The 26,061-nt window shown below is 39.7% G+C and overlaps 1 pseudogene; it reads left to right on the top strand.

Moving 5' to 3' along the window:
• Positions 1-4,053: 4,053 nt before the first annotated feature.
• Positions 4,054-5,311, top strand: LOC100657663 (spermidine synthase-like; annotated as a pseudogene).
• The last annotated feature ends 20,750 nt before the right edge of the window (positions 5,312-26,061 follow it).

The following is a 26,061-nucleotide window of genomic DNA, read 5'->3' as shown; positions in this document are numbered from 1 at the left end:
GGGGTTACACAGCTGGGAAGTGGTGCTACTGGAATGGGAATCCACGGAGTCCAATCCCAGAACCCACAGTCTTAACCGATTCTTACCTTACTCATCCAATCTGCCATCCTCTTTTTACCCCTGACTCCATCAGTATACTTAGAGTCCTCCCATTTTGTAGTCCCTTCCTGCTGCGCTCCTTTCTGTTCTTCAGCAAATACTTATTGAGCACCCACTATGTGACTATCACTGTACTTCTTATGTCTTCAAGTCTTCTAAAAAATTAGCTCCCCAACGTTTGTCACAGTTTGTTGTACTGTGGGGGCTTGCGTGTTGTTGTGATGCTGGAAGCTATGCCACTTGTATTCAAATACCAGCAGGGTCAGCCATGGTGGCCAGGTTTCAGCTGAGCTTTCAGACTAAGACAAACTAGGAAGAAGGACCTCTTCTAAAGTGTTAAAAGCAAAGATGTCACCTTCAAGACTAAGGTGTGCCTGACCCAAGCCATGGTGTTTTCAATTGCCTCATATGCATGTGAAAGCTGGACAATGAATAAGGAAGATGGAAGAATTGATGCCTCTGAATTATGGTGTTGGTGAAGAATACTGAATATACCATGGGCTGCCAAAAAAAAAAAGAACAGATCTGTCTTGGAAGAAGTACAGCCAGAATGCTCTTTAGAAGCAAGGATGGCGAGACTATGTCTCACATACTTTGGACATGTTATCAGGAGGGGTCAGTCCCTGGAGGACATCATGCTTGGTAAAGTAGAGGGTCAGCAAAAGAGAGGGAGACCCTCAACAAGATGGACTGATACAGCAGGCTCAAGTGTAACGACTGTAAGGATGGTGAAGGACTGGGCAGTGTTTCATTCTGTTGTACACAGGGTTGCTATGAGTTGGTACTTATTGGACGACACCTAACAACAAACAAACAAAAAAACTTAGCTGGGGTCACCTGACCAACATTTTCTTCCATGAATTAACTGTTTAAGTCAAGCAATTGCATAGAAAAAGGAAGATTAAAGAAACAGCCATTTACCTGAGAAGAAAATAATTTCAAGGATTCTATAACTCCTCCACATATAAGTTTATAGATCAAAGTTTTTTGTGAGGAGAAAAGTAGCATACCTCAAATTATTTTTTGTCCCACCTAATTTCTAGCTTTGCATTTCATGTGGGCTCGTATTGTCTCCTATCTTCTGTTTTTAAAAAAGATGCATCTTTCTGAAGAAAAGCCTCTTAAGAAACTGTGTTCAATAGATCAGGCATTGTTTTTGTTTTTGTTTTTAATTTTGAGTCCATACTTTTCTAGAACTTTCGGTAAAATAATTTTAGCCTGTAAATGTCCTAGAGATGACTTTTTATCTACTTGTTTTTCCTAATTATTGGTACAGTTTATGAGTACCTTTAAAATTAAATATTAAATGTTACTTATTTTTGCTCTCCTGTAAACACGATTCCTTCGTACATTCTCATTAATGGGATTCCCATTACATAAATTTGTTTTCTACTCTGGCTATTAAGCTGAGTTATTTACTGGGCTCTGTGACAGTTCTAGGTAAATTCTAGAAGTACCTAACAGGAGAAAAATCTATCATGCTGGTATGAAGTTATATTGTAGTTATTCAGTTCATGCCAAAATAGAGAAAATTGGTGGAAGATGACAATTTAAATGAGTTACCAAAGAGTTACTCAGAAATCAATCTGCCAATCATGGATTTATGCTCAAAGGGAAAAATATTCATTCAGTTCTTGATTTATACCAGTCACTCATAAAAGTCTTCAACAGATCAGGGCCATGAATTTACTTTCTGTAGCAGCATAAATCAGTACCACAGGAGGATAACAACAACCTGTCTGTCTCCCTGAGATCACTCAACTGCTGAGCGGCAGCTTATGGCAAAAGGGTAGGCAATTTTTAGTCTAAAAAATCAGCCATTGAAAACTCCACAGAGCACAGTTCTACTGACACCCATGTGGTCGCCACGAGTCAGAACCAACTTGATGGCAGCTGGTAGTTTCTACAATTTTTCTGCCACTTGTAAAAAATGCTGAAAATTTTACTACTGTTAAGACTGGAAAAACATAGACCTTTCCCATATAAGGGATGTGATAACTACATTAATTAATAACTAATTGATTTAGCTAGAAATGGCTTTACTCTGTCAGCTGCTGCTAACTCACCAAATGAAAAGCATTTTGCTATCCATCTTAAATATTTTAGGATTTATTTTTCTAAGAGTTTTCCTTCAAAAACAAAGTATCTTTCATGTATTTACTAGGATGGGCTGCTTGAGACCAGGTTAAAGATGTGAATATTGCCTTATTAGCAGGCTATTGAAAAACGTAAAATTCAGTTACTCTTGACTGCCTACCGTTTCTTGCAGATCTAAACTGTGAATCAGCCAGGCTAACCACCAAATAGCAAAAAGAAAAATGGTTGAATTAATGTAGTAAGTAAGCGTCATAAATGAGACTGCCCTCAAAAATCTCCCATTTTTTTCCTCCCATGCTAATGCTAAAATCTCCTGTTCCCATCAGTACAAAAGGATTTTGCGAAACATCCCACGTAACTCATAAACCCCTTACACATGTGGGCAGTATAACTAGGTTTAAGTGTTTAAGAACATGTATCCACAGAAGATTTATCTCAACATAGGTCTTCTAAAAAGATAACAAATACCTGCAGTTAGTTACCTTGCTTATTACATATTTGAGCACAAAATAATGCTTCTTTTTACAACTTTCATCAAGAAGAGCTATAAATTAATACTCCTAAAATTAAGAAGCCCTGGTGGTGCAATGGTTAAGCGCTCAGCTGCTAACTGAAAGGTTGATGGTTCAAACCTACTCAGCCACTCTGCCAGGGAAAGTCCTGGCAATCTGCTCCTGTAAAAACTATAGCCTAGAAAACCCTGTACGGCAGTTCTGCTCTGTCACAGGGGGTCGCTATGAGTCTAAATCCACTGGCTGGTACCTAACAGCAACAACAAAATTAAATTAGCATGTATTTGCCAAGAACTATTTGTTTGTTTATTAGAATGTGTAGAGAGAACAACAGAGTACCGGCTTTCCTTACTTTTCCTGTCTATATTATTTACAGAGAATATAACATTAGAAAAATTTTGTAAGATTGGATTGTAATTGTCTTAGCAAAGAAATTGATTTGTAGTCTGTCTGATATCCTTAGTCCTGGTTTCCTATAAGGAATTTCCCTAATTCATTCATAGGTCAAAATAAAACTACAATCAGTTTAAATTACTGAGTTCTAGAATACAGTACTACTACAAACATGATTTCCTTTGTATTTAGGATTCTCTTAACAGAAAATAAAAACGAAGAAGTATAGAAAGCAATTGATTCCATGATTAAAACACAATTCAGGGTCTTTATCAACTGACTTTTTGTTCCTGAATGTTTTTATGTTCTCATTGGCCCCCAAAGTCTACCTTACAAAATCATAGAAACCTGCTTATCTCAACAAATTCTCTCCGCTGAAGATTCAACTAGCCCTGCTCTATACTCCCTCCACTCAGCCATTCTGCTCAAAAGTTCATTGCTCTTTTGATAGGAATCATACAAATTAAATACATGTTTTCTTCTTCCTTAGAAACTCAGGGCCTGGTTCATCGATAAAAATTTTACTCTCCTCCACTGTCTGTGAGCCAAGCCAGCTATGTTGATCATAATAAAAAATGTAGATTGTTGGAATAGTTTGTGCTTAAATTTTCTTATGGGAATGGTGACAGCTCTCGTCAATCTATTTATTCCTTTCTCTATACATACTGGATCTACAACAGATTCCCTCAACTCCTTATTGATTATGAATATACTCCCTATAATTCCCTAGACTTTTTAATTTCAGAATAAAGGGGAAATATTTTTAAATCACTTTAAAATTAATACATGTGTAATACTAATAGATGCTTATTATACTTTTTGGAGGTATATAAAATTGGCTTGCCCATTTAGATTCCAGGTAATGTGGAAGACAAAATCAGGTAAACAAAAGTAAAGTACTTAGCACAGGGTCTTAAAACATGCAATAAATGCTGTCTAGACTGGTTCCATCATGCTGCGGCTCCCCACGGCCCACAGTCCTGGCCCACACCTGCACCACCTGCCCATTGTGGAGCCCAGTCCCACTGCCATGCAGGAGGGCTGGTTCTTTAAGACCTGCAGCTGTGGCCCGGCCAAGCCTTGTCACTGCAGGTGGAGCAGCTGCTGCACCATGGCGGCTCGCAGTACTAGGACATCCTCGTCTTCTACAGTAAGAACTACAGCAACGCGCTAGTGTTAGATGGCATCATCCAGTGCACCAAGAGGGACGAATTCTCCTACCAGGAGATGACTGCCAACCTGCCGCTCTGCAGCCACTCTAACCCACACAAGGTGCTGATCACTGGGGACAGAGGCGTCCTGTGGAACTGGTGAAGCACTCTTCGGTGGAGGCCATAGTCCAGTGCAAGATTGGCGAGGATGTCATCCAAGTCCCTATGAAGTTCCTCCCAGGCACGGCTCTTGGCTACTCCAGCTCAAAGCTGACCCTCCACGTGGGCGACAGTTTTGAGTTCATAAAACAGAACCAGGATGCCTTCCATTTTATCATAACTGACTCCCTCAGACCCCATGGGCCCGCTGAGAGCCTCTTCAAGGAATCCTATTACCAGCTCATGAAGACAGCCCTCAAGAAGGATGGCATTCTCTGTTGTCAGGGTGAGTGCCAGTGACTGCACCTGGACCTCATCAAGGAGATGTGGCAGTTCTGTAAGTCACTCTTCCCTGTGATGTCCTATGCCTGCTACACCATCCTGACCTATCCCAGCGGCCAGATTAGCTTTATGCTGTGCAGCAAGAACCCAAGCACCAACTTCCAGGGGCCAGAGCAGCAGCTGACACAGATGCAGGTGGAACAGAGACAGCTGAAATACTACAACTCAGACACGCACTGGGCAATCTTTGTGCTGCCTGAGTCTACCCACAAGGCCCAGAGCTGCTGCCACCAGGACCCAGAAACCTCAAACCAGGAAGCCCCCCGGCCCCACACAAGACCCTCTACAGGTTCTCTCCCACCAACCAGTGTTAACAGGCCCCACAATTCTGCCCAGCCTGCCATGCTGGCTGGACTGTCTTTCTCTTTCGCTGTGGCATCCAGCCTCCAAACCTATGCCAGCAGTATACAGCACCTCCTCTGCTTCTTTCGCCCCTTGTTTACCTTCTCTGTGTCATCCAGCCTCCAAACCCGTGCCAGCAGTGTACGGCACCTTCTCTGCTTCTTTCGCCCCTTGTTTACCAAACATGTGTATCTGAAACAAAGTTCTGGATCATGAAAATAAAGTAAATTCTATTTTTATGATAGGAACTCTGACGGCACAGAGGTTAAGCGCTCAGCTGCTAACCAAAAGGCACACGGTTTGAACTCACCACCCGCTCCTTGGGAGAAATATGTGCCAATCCACTTCCATAAAGATTGTAGCCTAGAAAACCATATGGGACAGTTCTACTCTGTCCTGTAGGGTTACTATGAGTTGGAATTGACTCAACAACAACAGCTTCAGTTTGGTTTTTTATTTTTATGATTACTTCTGAAAATCAGGTCAGTCACTTCTGGTAGTTTTCCCTGAAATTGACATTGTATCATATTTGTATCACTTTCCCTCTCATTCCCTAAAATGTCCCCATTTTGTCCCCACCTTTCATGTCCTGTCCCAGGTGTTGCCAGAGTAAATTTTCAATCAGTCAGTTAGAGGTGCATTTGAATTGGTGCTATAGAAAGGAATAATCTGATTTCTTTTAAGGAACTCCAGTGTAATTTAAAAAAGAAAACAGAAAAATTGGTTGTGTTCTGCACGCTTGTTCTTTCCTATCATAGCGCATGGGTCTTTTTTCCCTTGATTTCTCTACTGCCTTCAGTATTTCTTTTTTTCTGAAAGGATTCACAGGTAGAACATTAGCATGTCTGTAGATATTGATCCTTTATTTACCTAAGCAATACAGTGAAACCTAGAAGAGCTGAAACTTGATGGGACTGCCTTGTTTTTCTAGATCTCACAAGTTTTCTGCCCGTGCAGTCTTACCACTTTCTCTATCACTCTCTATTAGCTGAAAATATTTTAAGTTTTCCTTCTCTGACAGGTTTCTGCCTTATACAGGTTCCAACTTTCACAGGTTTTACCATAGTAGTTTGGCTAGGTATAGAATTCTTGGGTCTGTCTGATGCTCTTTTACTTGAAAGTAAAATGTTTCATTCTTATTAAAAAAAAAAAAAAAAAAAGCAGCCATCTAATATGCATCAATTGGTCTCAACCCACCTGGAGCAAAGCAGAATGAAGTATGCCAGAGACACAAGGTAATAATGAGCCCAAGAGACAGAAAGGGCCACATAAATCATATACTACATCAGCCTGAGACCAGAAGAACTAGATGGTACCCAGCTACAACCAATGACTGCCCTGACAGGGAACACAACAGAGAACCCCTAATGGAGCAGGAGAGCAGTGGGATGCAGATCTCAAGTTCTCATAAAAAGACCAGACTTAATGGTCTGACTGAGACTAGGAAGACCCCAAAGGTCATGGTCCCCAGACCTTCAGTTAGCACAAGATTGGAACCATTCCCAAACCAACTCTTCAGACAGGGATTAGACTGGACTGTGGGATAGAAAATGATACTGGTGAGGAGTGAGCTTCTTGGCTCAAGTAGATACATGAGGCTATGTGGTTAGCTCCTGTCTGGAGGGGAGATGAGAAGGCAGAGGAGGGCAGAAGCTGGCTGAATGGACATGGAAATACAGGGTTGAGAGAAGGAATGTGCAAACTCACTAGGGGGAGAACAAATAGCAATATATAGTAAGGTGTAAGTAAATTTTTATATGAGAGACTGACTTGATTTGAAAACTTTCACTTAAAGCACAAAAAAAATTAAAAAAAAAAAAAATCGAACCTGTTGTTGTTGACTCTGACTCATAGCGACCCTAGAGGACAGAGGAGAGCTATCCCATAGGGTTTCCAAGGAGTGGCTGGTGTATTAGAACTGCCAACCTTCTGGTTAGCAGCCAAGCTCTTAACCACTATGCCACCAGGGTTCCTTTATTACATACATGAATTTTCTCTTTGTTTGGAAATTTAGAAATCTCACCAACATATATCTCATTACATGTTTACTGTTGTTGTTAATCAGGCCTATGTCTTTAATTTACTAATGTGATTTTGAGCACTATTTAATTCCCTCATTCAGTAACTATGGTTTATATCTCCAAGAATCCTTTCCTGCACTCAAATTATTCCTCTTCGACATCAGTCTCTTATTTTGTAGATCCAAGTGTATTGAAAATTTCATTAAAAAAAACAATTATCAGGTCTCAGCTTAAATACCATACCTGTGGTATCTGATGTGGGCCCAAACCAAAACCTAGGTTGTTTAGTGTTATTCAGGCTGGTCACACAAAATTAAGAAAGCTCTGTGGAAGTAAGGAAGTAGTACTTAGATTCCACAGGAGAACCTCTACCACTCTGGGGATCTTAAGTTGACTGAATGAATATTTTGTGCACTTTCTTAAAGAGTCTCCAAAAAAAAAAAAAAAGCCAAATCCATTGCCATTGAGTCGATTCCAACTAATAGTGACCTTACAGGGCAGAGCAGAACTGCCCCATACAGTTTCCTAAGAGCGCCTAGTGGATTCGAACTGCCAACCTTTTGGTTAGCAACCAAACTCTTAACCACTACACCACCAGGGTTTCCAAAAGAGTCTCAAGAACCCAACAATAAGGAAGGAGGAGAGGCAGTCCCCAGAGCAGCTCTAATATTTGAAGTTGAGAGCAGGTTCTCATAAACGCACAGTACTCTAAAAGCCATCTTTAAAAACTAGGGAAGGGAGTTATGTCTTTTAGTATAACACTCATCAAGACCACAAAAACATAGTCCCAACCAAGAAATAACACAGATGCCTCATTGCCTGGAGATGCCCTTTAGTTTTGGACACTAAAGCTATGTAGAAATTGTCCATTCTCTATTGGTTTCATTTCACAATACAACCAGGTTACATATGGTACCTCAGTACTGAAAATTAGACTTTATAACTCTAAACTAATATAGAATATTCATAATCTTAATCATCTAAAAATTTAAAAGAACATTTTCATGAAATATTTACATCAGATGGTTTTTTTCCTCAGAAAGTAGCAAAAATACGAAAATTGCATTTTAAAAGCTCTGATCATTGTGAACATCACAAGTATTTAGCAACGAACAGTAAGATCAACACTGAAATAACTAGGACTGGGGGTGAAGAGAAGGATATTTGTTGCAAAAAGACTCATTGATAAAAAGCTTTTATTTACTCTTTTTCCTTCAGACTGCTACTTAAGCAACAATGCAATAAAACAAACCAAGCACTATGTTTAAAAAAGAACTATTCTTCAGATATGGCAAATTCTTCCATAAAGATTCCCTTTATATTAAAACAAACACAATGAGGTTACATTCAGTTTCTCTAAAACAACCACTTATTATAATCCTACTTACGGTTGAGCCACATACCAAGCTCTGCAAAAGACAAAGTATATTCCCAAACTAAGTAAAACTTCCCCTTACCCCTTCCCAAAAGATTAGCAAGACTATTAAGAGCCGTGATAAAGTGAAGACAGACAGACATATAAAATGAGTGGGAATTGTTCATTAACACCTAAGTACTTAAGCTTTTCTTCTACGTACTGTAAAATGATTACTGCTCTCAAAGAAAAATTAATGAGAAATGGAAAATGTAAAAAGGAGATCAGAAGGGTGTTGAAACCACCTGAGCTGGAAAGTCTTGCCTGCTGCTGGCTATTCATCAAACTGTGAAAAATAAATGCTATTTCATCTAACCTTTTAAAATCTTTTAGGTTAAGCAATACTTTCACATTCACTGAGCCAAAAAAATAATGGGAAAATGTTAACGCTAATATGACAATACCGTTAATGCTTCTGTAATATTACTACCACTTTTAAATTTAACAGATACCAAATTGAATACTAAATAGCATTTTATTTGTTTTCACTCTAGGGCATTCTCTTCTTTGCACATAGCTTGTGGACGGCTCTCAGGTTAGCCCCTGACAAGGAGGTAAGTGCCAGAGAAATACTACAAAAACCCAACGCTTCAGTGGCACATTTCACAACTGCAGGGGTTGTATGCATTTCTCATTACCTATTTCTGAGTCACTGGAACATCTTCAACTGCTTTGCATATTTTCCAATTTTACTTATTTATCTTTGCTTTTCCACATTTTGCCCTTTTGACTGCGGAACTTCTAGGCAGGGAAGTTCCACACTGAGCTTAGTTTTGTTCTTTAGAGAAAGCTGTTAATTCTCTTTTAATAGCGTGGCGCATGTCTGGAACAGTGGGAACTTCAGTACTTAAGCACATACAGGTCATTATCAACCAAAAAAACAGATTATATCCCAAAAGTGCATGTGTAAATTGGTTGTGGTGCTAGGAACGTATTTTTCCATAGGATCAATATTGTGTGAAGGGTGACTAGGCTTCCTGGTCAGCTTTCAAAAATTGACTGAATCCACAATGAAGCTCTGGCTACAAAAGAATCCTACACAGCAGTTGATGGTATCCAGAGGGCCTGATTAAGTTCCAAAACAGCAACTTCCCTGGAGGGCTGCCCTAGTGGGAAAAAGTGGAAGCCTCCACAGTGAGGTTTTCCTAGAAATTCACACTGGAGGTGACCTCTAGTGTAAGAGGTGGAAAAGTGGGCAGGAGGAAGGAAGGCAAAGAGGAAATGGCAGTCAATCATAAATGTCATTGCTGTTGTGTGCCATCCAGTCAATTCCGATTCATAGTGACCCTATATGACAGAGCAGAACTCCTCCACAGATTTCCTAGGCTGTAATCTTTATGGGAGCAGATTGCTAGGGCTTCCTCCCACAGAGCGCCTGGTGGGTTTGAACAGCCAACCTTTCCTTTAGCAGTCAAGTACTTAACCATTGCACCACCAGGGCTCCTTCGATCATAAATACTGACATTATAACCAAATGTCCACAGAGACACTGTGAAATGTAGTTGGTCAGAGCGTGGACCCTGAAGCCTGAATGCCTGGGTTCAAACACCAATGCTGCCACCTCAGCAAGTTCCTTAAGTTTCCTGAGCCTCAGCTTCCTGATCTGTATAAAATAGGAATAAGAGCGGCTACAACACAGGGTTTGCTGTGAGGATTATGAGGTAGTATATGTAAAGTGCCTAGAACAGTAACTTCCACAAAGTGCTGTGCACAATTTATAATTATTACTACTTTTCATGAGTAGAACAAATGGGCACTATGTCCAGCACTGCTCATGTCATCTGCCCACACCAACTCCCCCAACAGAATCAGGAAGACACTGACAATGAATGGCCTCTCAGGCCACTTCCACAGGGTAAAAGTTTTCAAATTATGTCACGCTTCTATCAAGAGCAGGTCTATGAAGGTTCTGTTTCAAGTCCTGTTGAGTGAACAGATGAAAGAGAACATGTTTTTTGACACCACCAGTATTAAGGAAAAAAAAATTAGCGTACTTTTGACTCAGTGATAAGCAGAAGGGATCAGAAACACGTGGACTGCCTGTCTGTGATTTTTTGTATTAAAATGAATATTCCATTTTAGTCACTGTTACAGATTGAATTGTGTCCCCCAAAAATACGTGTCAACTTGGTTAGGCCGCGATTCCCAGTATTTTTTGGTTGTCCTTCATTTGCGATTTTCCTATGTGTTATAAATCATCCTCTCTGCCTGTGGTTAAAAAGGGTTAGGGAGGGCTGTAACACCCCTGCTCAGGTCACATGCTGATCCAATCCCAGGAAAGGGAGTTTCCCTGGGGTGTGGCCTGTAACACCTTTTATCTTACAAGAGATAAAAGGAAAGGGAAGCAAGCAGAGAGTTGGGGACCTCATACCACTAAGAAAGAAGCACCAGGAGCATAGTGTGTCCTTTGGACCCTGGGTTCCTGTGTGAAGAAGCTCCTAGTCCAGGGGGAGATTGAGGATAAACACCTTCCTCCAGTGCCAACAAAGATAGAAGACCTTCCCTGGAGCTAACACCCTGAAATTTGGACTTCTAGCCTCTTAGACTGTGAGAGAATGAATTTCTTCGTTCAGAGAAATACCATTTGTGGTATTTCTGTCATAGCAGCACTAGCTGACTAAGACAGTCACCATCTGTTGAGAAAAGAAGTGATAACCTCATGGTTTAGGATTTTTTTTTTAATCCTATTATAATTTGGAGGATTATGACCATGTCAGCTGAATTAATAAAACTCAAGAAAAGTTGCTATCAGTAAAGACATCATTTGGAAGTACTAAAATGTTTTGCTGCAATTAATTCCTGGCTTTTTATTTTACTGCAGCATACTTTGCAATCTGGCCTCAATCCTCACTATTGAATAGAAACTACTGTTTCCAAAATATCTAATGTTTTCCACTTGCCAAATCTAATGGGTACTTTCCAGACTTTAATTTGCCACATTCCAGCAGTATATGTCATTGCTATTTTATTCACCGAACAAGTTTTTATTAGGTACCAAATACGTGCCAGGCACTCTACTAGACACTGTAAATACAGCATGACCAAACCAAAAAAATATATATATAGATACAAAAAAAAATGTAGATACAGGATGACCAAGAGAGTTATTAAAAGAAGATAGATAACAAACAATTACATAAATAAATACTTGATTGTAATTGTGATAAATGCTACAAAAGAGAAATACAAGAGGCTGTGAATATATGTATTCCAGTATATTTGCTTTCAAATAAGTACATATACATATATATATATATGTTACATATACTCTAAGTATATATTTGAAAGCAAATCAAATCTAGCAAATATTTAAGTGTAGCCTTGGAGAGTTTTTTTTTTGGAGAGTTAATAGCATTTGACCACAGAATGGAGCAAGAAGGGATTTGGGCAGAAAAAAACAGCATATACAAAAGACATTGGGCTGAGAGAAGTTTGGTGTGTTGGAGAAACCAAAGCACGGTCAGAGTAGATAGACAGTGAAGCGTTATGACATGAGGCTGAGAGGCTGGGCAGTAACCAGACTGTGTTCAAAACTCTTTTCATTCTATAAACTTAGAATTGAAATACATATAACTTTATTATACAGCCAGACCTACAACCTGAGTTCTGTACAACTAGTTCATCATTCAGTGTCCTAATACACCAACCTGCCCATAATGTCACTCATTTATAACTAATTCATTGCAATATTTCTTTTTCTCATATTTTATCATCTCTGAAATTGGAATGTGTCTTATAATAACAGCATCTCACAATTAATTGGCAGTATTTTTTCACAGCAAGACATAAAATTAACAGTGTTTCTTTTTAATCAGTGGCATCTTAAGAGTCAATTAAATATATACCCTCTCCTCATGTATTGACATGGTTACATTCCAAACACCAGGTCATTATACAAAATCAGCATGATGAAAAAAGTTGAGGATGACCATATCAGATCACAAAATGGAGGATGACCACATCATTCCATAACTGCCAAAACACAGAGAATCATGGCCCAGCCAAGTTGACACATAACCTTAATCCTCACAGCCTGCGTTACTCTCACTTGGCAACTCGGCGTTCATTATTGCCAGACGTAAGTTGTTAATGTGCATATTAGTCCTGGCAGCATAACAGTTAACTGCTTGACTGCTAAATGAAAGGTTGGCAGTTTAAACCCACTCAGCAACCCCATGGGAAAAAGACCTGGCAATCTGCTTCCATAAAGATTACAGCCAAGAAAACTCCATGGGGCAGAGTTCTCCTATGTCACATGGGGTAGTCACGACTCAACAGCATCCAACTCAATCACTCAGTCATTCAAAAATACATGTTCACACTTAGGTGCCAGGCGCATTGTACAAGATAACGGAGGTAAAACAGTGAGATAAACATGGCCTCACCTCTAAAGAAATGTACAATCTTATGAGAGAAATAAGTTGTTAAATATATATTAAGAAGTAAATGGTAGGGATTTCAGATCTCAGGAGGAGGGATATAGGGCAATGTCTTAGTCATCTAGTGCTGCTATAACAGAAATACCACAAGTGGATGGCTTTAACAAAGAGAAATTTATCTGCTTACAGTCTAGTAGTCCAAATTCAAGGCAACAGCTCCAGAGGAAGGCTCTCTCTCTATCTGTTGGCTCTGGAGGCAGTTCCTTGTCATCCATCTTCCCTTGGTCTGGGATCATCTCATCACAGAAACCTCAGGTCCAAAGAAAACGCTCTGCTCCCAGTGCTGCTTTCTTGGTGGTATGAGGTCCCCAACTCTCCATTTGCTTCTCTTTCCTTTTATCTCTTGTAAGATAAAAGGTGGTGCAGGCCACACCCCAGGGGGATTCCCTTTATGTTGGATCAGGGATGTGACCTGAGCAAGAGTGTTAAATCCCACCCTAACCCTTTTGAACCACAGTCAGAGATTATGATTTATAACACATAGAAAATCACAAAATGGAGGACAACCACATACAGCCTAACCAAGTTGCCACATATTTTTTTGGGAACATAATTCAATTCGTTACAGGCAACCGGCGTCACTGATGGGTAGATATCCTTCCCATCCATTTTTAGACTTTTGCATGTGTGCATACATATATATTTATATCCATGAGCAACATATAGTATTATTGTGTTTTTTAATTTACATTAACCATGTTATATTGTAACTATCATTACACTACTCATTTTTTTCACTCACCTTTGTTTTTTAAAATATCCCTATTGAGATGAATATATATACATATCTGCTATACACACACATACACAAACTGCTATACAGCATTCCACTATATGAATATTCCACATTTTATTTATCTTTCCTGGCTAATATATATTTGGGTTTCCAGTTCTGCCCTATTTTAACTGATACATCAATGAACCACATTTTAGATGTGTTTCTGCAATACAGGCAAGTTTCCTCTAGCCCATCTAAACCTTCAGATCTTCACTTTCCTATCTCAGTTACTAGAATGAATAAAGGATATAAAGCACTTTGTCTAAGTAGTAAAGTTCTACATGGCCTCAAAAATCAGACAGACAAATCCATAGAGAAAAAACACAAACTGGTGGTTGTCAGGGGCCAGGAGGAGCAGCGAATGGGTTATGACTGCCATGGGGTACAGACAGGGTTTCTTTCTGAGGCGATGAAAACGTTCTGGAATTAGATAACGGTTATGGCTGCACAACCTTGTGAATATGCTAAAAATTACTGAATTGCACGCTTTTAAATGGTGTATTTCATGGTATGTGAATCACATCTTGAAAAAGTTCTATATAAATATAACTTTTTCAGTTCCATCAATTTTCAAATTTAACACATTTTTCGTGAAGGAAGATCTACAGATTATTATATAGAAAGAAAAAGGGAAATAAACAAAACAAAAAAACATTTTCCACAGTCCAACTATTTCTCACTACCACTAGGCTGCTCTCCTTCCCACTTTAGGACTCTAGGCGCCATGATAGAACCAAGGGCTATGAGATGCCCCGTTTCCAAAACCCAGCCCTCTCCTGCTTCTTAAGGCAAGGAAAAGCAATCCATTCTGTCACTCTCTTCAGATCACTACTCCCATAAAACGCCTCCAGGACACTTCCAAATTATGCCCCCACTGTCTCTTCCTGCCTTGGTTCTATCTATTCTCAGACTTTCTGAAACCAAAAATCCAGGAGTCCTCCTTGATTCTTCTTTCCTTCTACCCATCACATCTAAGCCATCAGCAAACCCTGACAATTGTACATTTTCAAAAATGTCTTCCAAAATTTCTCTCTCTTGCTCACAACCCTTGCCCAAGCCTCCACCTTTTGCTTGGATTACTGTAATACCATCCTAACTAGGGTCAACATCTCATCCCTTGCCCATACTCCAAAGCCATTCTCCACTCAGCAGCCCAAGTTATCTTTTTCTTAATATGTAAATCCCATGCTTAACATCCTTACCATGGCCAGGCCCTACTTTGGTTTGACCCTTTCCTCCCTTTCTCCAGCTTAATGTTACACTCTGTTCCCCTATGCTCAGTATATTCCAACCACTCTGTACCTTTTTGTTCCTATAACCCGTAAACTAATTCTTAGTTCAGGTTCTTTGCAATTGCTGTTCCTGCTACCTTCCCCCATGATGTTCACACATCTGATCCCTTTAAATCATTTAAGATTTAGCTGAAATATCACTTCTTCAGAGAGGCCTTCTAATGACCAGCCTGCTCTCTACCAAGTAACAATCATATTATCATGTTTATTGTCTTCATAATACCTCTCTCTCCCTGGAATTATCTTACTTGTTTATTTACTAGAACGTAAGCACCAAGAGAGCAGGAACTTCATCTGTCTTGCTTCCTGCTTTATCCCTAGACCAAAAAGGATTGCCTGGAACATAGTTTATTGTTAGGTGCCATCGAGTTGGCTCTGACTCATGGAGACCCCATGTATAACAGAACAAAATGTTGCCCAATCCTGTGCCACTCTCACAAAAGTAGGTATGTTTGAGCTCATTGTTGCAGACACTACGTCAACCCATCTTGTTGAAGGTCTTCCCTCTCTTTTGCTGACCCTCTACTTTATTAAGCATAATGTCCTTCTCCAGAGATCAGTCCCTCCTGATAACATATCCAAAGTAAGTGAAACAAAGGCTCATCATTCTCCCATCCAGCATTCTGGCTATACTTCCAGATTTGTTCCTTCTTTTACCAGTCCGTGGGATATTCAATAGCAAGCTTGCAATAAATGTATCAAATGGATTAACCTCAGCCGGGCATGGGCTGAAAGCACAATGATTAAAAACAATCTGCATTAAGAAGGTCACATTCCTTAAATCTTCCAGGCATGGATTACTTATTAACCCAAATAAATTTGTAATTGGTAGTTTAGAGCCTGCATCACTGAAGAGACACTGACTTGGAATTAAAAGTCTTTCACACCCTTGTAACCTCTACAGAAGGCCATCTGGCTATGTCTTTCAAAATTAGAACTGCACCTGCCTTTTTAATCCAGCGGTTCTGGGAATTTATCGTACAGCTTTACTTACACATGTGTGAAATGACACATGTAAGAGATTATGCAGTACAGCACTGTAACAGCAAAGTATTATGATGTCCACCAGGAGGAGACTGATTAGATAAATTACGGTACATCCATATAAAAAAACACTTTGCAGTGATTTACAAAAAAAAAGAAGAAGCTGCCTAAGTACTGGTTATATGCCACTGATAGACCACATTCAAGAATGTTAACGTTAAGTGGGGAAAAAAGCAAGGTGAAGATGGATATTATACATTGACACCGTTTCAGAAAAATAAAAGGGAGAGGAGAAATAAGTGCTTGTATATATATAAAATTTATGTATATTGATTCTGGGGAAGGGAACAGATTAGGAAAGGGACTTTTCATCGCAGGTGATTTTAAACTTTTAACATTTTGAACCATGAAAATGTATTAATTGTCCCCATCTTACGTTTTCAAATTTAGCTCCATTTCCTTCACTTTGAATCTTTCCAGATAAGTTAGAAATCTGCTTCACCTTGCCTTATCTTTCTCAACCTTTGCTTGGGATATCCTTTTTCTCCTTCTTTTACTAATAAAATCTTACCCTTTCTTTACATTGCACTAATTACATCTTATTTCCTCCGTGAAGTCTTATACTACACCAGTATCATCTGCTTTATATTGTTATTCATCTTTCTAATGTATATACCCCATCTACCTGACTAAACTAACCTTTTCCAGGATATGAACTGTGTCTTACTCATCTTTGCATTCCCCAAAGTACCTTGTATATAGTACCCATTGTGGTTGAGTCAATTTTGACTTACAGAGACCCTATAGTACAGGGTAGAACTGCCCCATAGAGTTTCCAAGGCTGTCATCTTTATGGAAGCAGACGGCCATATCTCTCTTCCATGGAGCAGCTGGTGGGTTCAAACCTTTCGATTCGCAACCGTGGCTTAACCACTGCACCACCAGGGCTCCTTTTGTATAGTGGGTTTGAAAATTGTATTTGCTGCAGTTATATTATAGGCACGAGAAATCCTGTCCCTCAGAGTTCACTGGAAACCTCATCCCTAGAGTATTCATTTCTTATCTATTCCTCACATCCTTTAACAAGATGAAATATAATTCTTATCCAAGAGGGTTGAGGCCATTCTACCATGACAGTGAATTTCCAGGTGATGGATGCTCATGGTATGCCAACTTGTAATGTTCAATTGAAAGTGCCTGCAAGTCAGCAAATATGGAACCTGAATCAGACTGGGTTACAGATCAGAGACCACCAATTTCTGTCCTGGCCAGCACCCTGAGCTTTGCTCCACAATTCTCCCATCTGCCACCCATGCCTGCACACATAAAATCGGAACTGCAGAAAAGCCTGGTTGCATTATATAAAGAAAATTATACTTAATGGCAACTTACCTAGTCTATTTCTGCTTAATTTTGAAACACCACCATAAACACATATATACATTGCATCAGATAAATGTTTTGTTAAGTGTTATCAATACACAGCTCCAAGAAGTGTTCATTTATTCCTTCTTCACTATGTATTTATTAAGGATCCACTATGTGCGAGGCACTATTTTAGACAATGGGTTCGTACCAGGGGAACAAAGTCCCAGTTCCCATCAACATTAAACAAGTTAAACTCAGAAGTTCATAGGTTGTTGCTGTCAAGTTACTGTCAAATCGGCTAACAATTTTTTTAACTATAGAAAGGACAGACACAAAGAACGCAGAAAATAAGGAGAAGAATTAGTATGAATGAGAGAAATTGCTGCATTGAAAGGGAGATTTTCCAGGTTAACACTAGCACATTTTTCATCATTTCATGGAAGTCTGTCTTCTGCATATCAGATTTGCCGAGGAGCATCACAGATGCATGACATAGCTAGCTTTGGAACTGGATCTCTAATTAAGCTGACAAATGTCAGACACTGCTTGCTATTAGAATACTCTATCGATAAACATGTGAATTGGAAATGGGGGGAAAAAAATCAAAGTTCAATTTCAGCTCCTGATTCATTTATATCATTGGATCATATGTGCCTGTTTCTTTTTATAATTGTATTTGAAGTTAATTGTTTTTAGCTTCTAAAGGGAAATAAATTTAATCTGTCAACACTGAGTGGCTTAGACTGCTCTTTCTCAGTCTTCCTTCTCCTAGGCATCCGTTCAGCACTTGACAACGTAGGCTAACAGGTACTTTCTGAAGTGCTTTTGTCCCTAAATCCAGGACTACACTATTCCTCCTCTCATCCTCTCATTTTTGCTCCGACTTGGCCTTGCCCTGTACCAATCTTCTTTCTTTCCATTTTGCTTTCCCCCAGCAGTCTTCAAATGCCAAGTCTCATCCTTTCTATAAGATTTTCTCCCTTACAATGAGAACAGTTATTAAAAAGCTCTCTGTATAGTGTTTTGAAAGGGCACTGTCCATTTAATGCTCAAACAATCTCCTGTATTATAGTCACCATCTTTCCTCTATCACACTTGGCCTCTGTTGAACAGCTTATTTTCAAAAAGTAGGTGAGAGGCAAGAGTAGTTAAGAATATTGTTTGACCTGGATTCAAATCCTGATGGCCGCTGGCTAGGTATGTGACCTTTGTCAGAGTATTTAAGTTACTCATTCCATGGTTTTCTCCTCTATGAAATGTGGATAATAAAACATCTTCCCAAAGGGATGTTGAAATTACTAAATTGTGATGATAATGGTGAGGATGAGGATACCAAAAAAACACCAAACCCAGTGCCATCAAGTCGATTCCGACTCATAACGACCCAATACGACAGAGTAGAACTGCCCCCACAGAGTTTCCAAGGAGCGCCTGGCAGATTCGAACAGCCAGTCCTTTGGTTAGCAGCTGTAGCACTTAACCACTACACCACCAGGGTTTCCCAAGGATGAGGAGAGTTAGCAAATATTACTTAAACCAAAAACCCAAACCCATTGCTATCCAGTAGATTTCAATGCACAGCGACTCCACAGAACAGAGTAGAGCTGCCCCATAGGGTTTCCAAAGCTCTAAATCTTCACAGAAGCAGACTGCCACATTTTTCTCCCATGGAGCAGCTGGTGGGTTCGAACTGCCAACCTCACCAACATAAACTTGAAGATGTCAGAAACTAACCTCCAAATCTCATTCCCCTCCACCCCCACCCCGCCACGCCACAGTGCAGTCCTCCTCTCAACTTCTTGCTGTCGGTCAGCAGTCGCCCAAGGTTTAATTTACAGTGATCCCTGACTCGCTTCTCTCCTGCTTCAATCTCCAATCTTCAATCTGGCTCCAGTTTTGAGATTTCTTCCTACTTGTTCTCCTGCTCTATTTCCGTTTCCACTTGCTGTACCCCTGGACTAGATTGTGGAACCCAAGAAACTCTAAGTATTTGTGTGGATTAATGCCACTGTTTATGTAAGGCTTGAAGAAGATAGGAAGTAGCAGCACATCAAAGCATTTCACCAAGGACATTTGAAAGGCAATAGAAGGAGAAGACGCAAAACAAGATCACCTTACTTTAGAGCAACTAGACAAAACGCTCAGGAATAATATGTGATCAGATTAAAATCCACTCTCAAATTAACCAAAATCATTCTTCAAATGGCCTCAAAGGCATCCAGAACAAAAAAGTAATAAAATCTTAAGGAGCTCATCCTAGGGAAAGGTGGGAATAAAGAACGTGAAGATTAGCAATGTCAGTGAGGCAGAGGAATGGAAAAACACTATGATGAATTGAACAATAAGGTCCATGTTAACCCTAAGTAAAGTAACCGTTTACATTATCTAGTCTTGTTTTTGTCCCATGAAAAAACTACCCAACTCATATCTCAAGGGTTAGGAGGGAAGGCAGCTAACCACAGTACTGCCATCCTTGTGTGTTTCATTTTAGCAACCAGAAAAGCAAGCAAGCACTATGTGCCTCCAACTATCAATACGGTGACAGAGCCACTTAGGCTAATTAACTAGTTAGGTCTTTAAAATTCAATGGGAACTGTACATCAGCATTGCTCAATTTATTTCAAAACTTCAATCTGCTAAATAAATATTGTAAATCCTTTGGTAAATAAACAGTACTGCCATTTTATAACACACTATTACTACTGTCAAATGTTAGTGAACACGATTATGTAAACAAAAGCAAACGAAGTTCTCCAACAAGGATTTAAAAATGTGTATTAAAGAAAAACAACTTGTAATTCATAGATAGAGCAATCTATGATACTGCCCAACATATCAAATGTAAACAGTTAATTCATGTACAAGTCAAATCATTAAGTTTATATAACAGGTATTTAAAAGAATGATCAATTCAACATACAGAGAGCAAATAGCAATCAGCTAAAACCTTGATTAACAAGATAAATGAGATATTCATATGCATTATTTAAATGTTATTTTTTTCAATAAAATTTGTCAAATGGCATGCCATGTAGAATTTGTCTAGAAATAAGAATCCGAGTGTAAATTTTTTTTTAAATCCATAAAGCCAATAGTTATAATTAAAGACAGAGGGTTTTTACGTAATAAAATAAAGCAGAAGAAAAGCAACACTGAACCAAAAGAAGAGTGACCTGTGATAGTCCCCTTGTTATCACATTATACTGGCCTTTACCTGATTGATTACTTTTGTGGTTCTATCTGTGCTTCCAGCCCCTATGCCTATACCTTTCTTACAACATTCACACTGCATTTTGTTGAGAGCAGAATTATGCCTGTGTTTTTCTCCAGAGCCTAGTACAATGCCTGGTCCGTGGCGGTCATGCATTAAATAGTAGTTAAAGGATTTATTTACAAGTATATCTCTGCCAGTAAAGTCTGAACTCCTCGAAGGCAAGGACCAATTCTTATTCATCCTTGTACACCCAATGCCTAGAACTGTGCCTGCCATACAATAGGCACACAAAAAATGTTCGGTAAATGAAACAACTGCATTTTTGTAGTATAAAGTTTGGAATTTATGATATAGGTGAAAAAGAGTTGTCACTCCAAAAAAAGTTGGTTTTCTGAAAATAAACCTGTTTACCAAATGATAGCTAGCTGCCCAATGTCATATACTGAAAGAAACATATTTCTAGATATAAGTATACTATTAGTGTGTGTATTTTTTCTCATTTGTTTATTCATTCTTTTAATCGCAGATATCTACTGAAGCCCTCTACAACCCAGACATTGTCTGAGGTGCTGGGAATACAGTAGTGAATAAGACATAAAGCAGCTCCTACCCCGAAAAAGTGACATGGGGAATCCCAAGAAGTATCTGTAATAGTGCACGTCATTGCTTTGCAAGGGCAAGCAGAGACTACTGTGGGGGCACCTACCAGAGTCTATTCACTAGTCTAGGAAGGTGAGGAAAGGCTTTCGAAAGGAAGTATCATCTAAACTGAGATGTGTAGGACAGGTAGGCATATCTAGGACAGAAAGACCAGCATAAGCAAAGACCACCTCCAGAGAGACAGTACAAAGGAGGAGCTGAAGTTCAATCTCATTGGAGCACTGAGGGAGAGAAGGGAAACAGAAAGAGAAGGGATTAGGAAAACCCAGATTCCAGGTATCAGAGTGTGAAATGTTTTAAAAAAAAACATATCCTAATGGCAATGAAGAGCTACTAGGGAAGTGGGGACACAATGATACTAGCAATTTAAAAAGACTCTAGCAATTCTATGGAAGGCAGACTGAAGGAAGGTAAGACTAGAGAGCCAGGTAGGAAGCTACTGCAATAATCTAAGTGAGAGAAAGATGATGGCTGTGAAGATAAAGAGAAGTGGGTTGAATATTTGTTAAGGAGGTAGAAATCTAGCCTAGTGATGGCCAAGGTGGAGGTAGGGGGAAGGGAACAGGAAAGAATCAAGGAGGACTCAACTTGCTCTCTTGAGCAAATAGGTAGATCCCGGCGTCAATCACCAACATATCAGATATGGGCCTCTCTAGCTAACATCTTCGCTTGAATATCTCAGACATCTCAAACTTAAGATGTGAAAAACTGAATTTTTGACGCACACCTCCTCCCCTAAACCTGCCTTCACTTAGTTTCCCTATTATGTAATGGTACTACGATTCATCAACCCAGCTGCTCAAGCCATCCCCTAGAAGTTGTCCTTGATTCCTTCGTTATCTTTTCCCCTGCCCCCAAATGCAACCTATCAACAAGACCTATTGACTTTACCCTCCTAAATGTGACTCAATCCACTTCCATCACCACAATCATTGCCCAAGAACAGACACTATAGCAGTTTCCCAACTGGTCTCCCATTTTCCCCAGGGAAAAACGGGCCAAGGTGGTGGTGTAAGAAGGCTAAATCCTCAACATTCATAATAGGAAATCAATAATGTCTAAAGTTGACAATGTCAGAAAAAAGTAATACACGTATATTATCCAGAAACATGGAGGAAAATAACAAGAAATAGCTGAAGCTCAGGGGTAGGGAGGGATAGAGCAGGGAACCCTTATTTGTATGTTGTATATTTCAATTTTTCTTATAAATTTATGTACAGGTAACACTTTTATCTATATTAGAAAAATTTAAATAAAGAAATGATGGGAAGTCACCTCATAGTGAAAGGTAAAGTATTGGGATCAAAGATTTCAGGAGAGAAAAGACAGTATGAATTAGCTCTTATGGCCTTTAAACTCTAGTAAAGGAAGGGGAAGGAGAACTAACTAAAATGCTGTTATACTAGTATAACCCTATAATGAATCAGTGTTTCAATTTGAGCCCATGAAAAAGCATACCAACAGTCACATGTCTTCCTTTAAGCAGGTTGCTGAAACCAGTCAACCTTAGCACTGGTCACAAAAAAAAAAACTATTACTTTTGTAGGATGTAAATTCCTTGAAGCCTACTATGAGCCCAAGAGACAGAAAGGGCCACAGGAACCAGAGACTTACATCATCCTGAGACCTGAAGAACTAGATGGTGCTCGGCCACAACCGATGACTGCCCTGACAGGGAGCACAACAGAGAACCCCTGAGGGAGCAGGAGATCAGTGGGATGCAGACCCCAAATTCTCATAAAAAGACCAGACTTAATGGTCTGACTGAGACTAGAAGAATCCCGACGTTCATGGTCCCCAAACCTTCTGTTGGCCCAGGACAAGAACCATTCCTGAAGACAACTCATCAGACATGGAAGGGACTGGACAATGGGTTGGAGAGAGATGCTGATGAAGAGTGAGCTACTTGTATCAGGTGGACACCTGAGACTGTGTTGGCATCTCCTGTCTGGAGGGGAGACAGGAGGGTAGAAAGGGTTAGAAACTGTCAAAATTGTCACGAAAGGAGAGACTGGAAGGGCTGGCTCATTAGGGGGAGAGTAAGGGGGAGTATGGAGTAAGGTACATATAAGCTTATATGTGACAGACTGACTTGATTTGTAAACGTTCACTTAAAGCTCAATAAAAATTATTAAAAAAAAAAAAAATTCCTTGAACCCTACCATGGTACGAAATGACCCACAGAATCTTTGTCTTCAACCTGTCTTTGAAAAGACAAATGTTTGGTAATGGCTATCAGCAAGGAGGAAACCCTGGTGGTATAGTGGTTAAGAAGCCACAGCTGCTAACCAAAGCCTTGGCAGTTTGAATCCACCAGGCACTCCTTGCAATCTCTATGGGACAGTTCTACTCTGTCTTATAGGGTTACTGTGTGTCAGGACTGACTGGACGCAATGTTTTTTGTTGTTTTTTTTTTTCATCAGCAAAGAGGAAACCCTGGTGGTATAGTAGTTAAGAGCTACAGCTGCTAACCAAAAGGTTGGCAGTTTGGATCCACCAGGTGCTCCTTGGAAACCATATGGGGCAGTTCTACCCTGTCCTATAGGGTCGCTATGAGTCAGAATTGACTGCGCGGCAACGGGTTTTGTTTTGTTTTGTTTTAACCCAACAAAGAGGAAACCCTGGTGGCGTAGTGGTTAAGCTCTATGTCTGCCAAACAAAAAGTCAGCAGTTTGAATCCACTAGGTGGTCCTTGGAAACTCTATGGGGCAGTTCTACTCTGTCCTATAGGGTCACTATGAGTTGAAATCAACTCAATGGCAACAGGTTATCAGCAAAGAGGAGTGCCAAGGGTGGTGCAAACAGTTAATGCACTTGGCTGGGCCTCGTGATCTGCTTCTGAAAAATCAGCCACTGAAAACCTTACGGAGCCTAGTTCTACTCCCGCACACAAGAGGTCAGTCGCCTTGAGTCGGCATTGACTTGAGGGCAACTGGTGTTCTTTTATCAGCAAAAATTATGCTGTTTGAAAACTCCAGCTTAGATCTATGAGATTTTTTATATTAAGTTCCAGGAAGCCTTGTGGATTCCAAGTAGAATATGAACTAAGGGGGAAACAAAACCTATTATTTTAAGAACTTACTTCACCCCAAGCATCATTTATGATTACTTGTCTCTGTCGTTCGCTTGTTTGTTTGATTTGCTTCTTTGTTTTCCTATCGGTTAAGGAGAGACAGCAATTTTTGGTGACAGGAAAATGTCTGTCCTTTCCTCTAGGATTCTTGATCCCTCTGGCAATCAATTCTCTGTGCCTCACCCAATTTATATTTTACCAAATCTTGTCGACAAAGAGGTAAAAACTAAAATAGGATATTCTCTGCTTTTCTCTTTAGTATAAAAGTAGACTACTTACATTAAAAATGTACTGTTTGTCAATTTCACATAATAGAAACTCTTGCCATTCATCAGTTAACTTTCTATGTTCGTTTTGTGTGTATAGTGATATTTGTATACATGCACACACACACAAATCTCAGGTTTATGTGTGTTTACATGTGAGCGATGTGTATGTTTTCTCAATCATTCAAAAAGTCTTAGATGAATGATCAGAGATTAATCATTTTCCCTAAACACTCCCACTCTTCTCATCAAACACATCCAAAAGCCAGAAGAGTGACTTATCATTGTTCAAATACCAGGTATCTAATCCGGATGGTAAATCTAAGGACTTTCTGTAAATTGTTTCATTTAATTCACAAAACAACCTATGAAGTAAGAAGCCAAGGCTCAGGTAGATTAACTAACTTGCCCAAAGTTGAAGAAACAGAGGCAAGATCTGCACACAGGCCTGTCTGACTCCAGGGTATTTGATCTTGACAACAATATACCGAGGAAGTACCATAGGGAATGAAAAAACAACCTGCTCAAGTTCCCCCACAATTAAAAACTCCATATGTAAAGAGAAACACATGTGTTGCTTAGGTACAAACCAAGGGTTATTTATATTGTCTGGAATATTTGAGAAGTCTCCCCACAGGTCTAGGTGTGTATACCTTTACCATATATCGTATATACATATTTAAGCCAAGGGTCTGTTGTAATACACACATTCAAGTTCTATGCCAAGAGCAGCTCAGTGAAATGGTAATTGACTGAGTTCATATTTTAATGCATCAGCTTTTAAATGAGCACAAGAGTTCATTTGGATTAACCACCTGACTAACTTGTTCTAGAGTTTTAGAAAATTAAACACAACGAAGCTATACTATGGAAAAAAGTAATAAAATAAAATCAACATTACCAGTATTAATATTCTTAAGGGATTAGTTGTTCTACCACTACTTTTTTTTTTTAATTGTGCTTTAAAGGTTTACAGAACAAACTAGTTTCTCATCAAACAGTACACACATTGTTCTATAACACTGGTTAACCACCCCATGACATGTCAACGCTCTCCCTTCTTAGCCCTGGGTTCCCTATTTCCAGCTTTCCTGTTCCCCTCTGCTCTCCAGTCCCTGCCCCAGGGCTGGTGTACCCCTTTAGTCTTGTTTTTTTCCCATAACCCTGTTCAATCTTTGGCTGAATGGTGAACCTCAGGAGTGACCTCATTATTGAGCTGAAAGGGTATCCAGGGGCCATACTCTCAGGGTTTCTCCAGTCTCTATCAGGCCAGCAAGTCTGGTCTTTTTGAGTTAGAATTTTGTTCTGTATATTTCTCCAGCTCTGTCCAGGACCCTCTACTGTGATCTCTGTCAGAGCAGTCAGTGCTGGTAGCTGGGCACCATCTCGTTGTACTGGACTCAGTGTGGTGGAGGCTGTGGCAGACGTGATCCATTAGTCCTTTGGACTAATCTTCC

The sequence above is a fragment of the Loxodonta africana genome, chromosome 12 (assembly GCF_030014295.1).
Source record: "Loxodonta africana isolate mLoxAfr1 chromosome 12, mLoxAfr1.hap2, whole genome shotgun sequence".
In the NCBI taxonomy this organism is placed as follows: Eukaryota; Metazoa; Chordata; class Mammalia; order Proboscidea; family Elephantidae; genus Loxodonta; species Loxodonta africana.
This window is presented reverse-complemented; position numbering and strand designations above follow the sequence as displayed.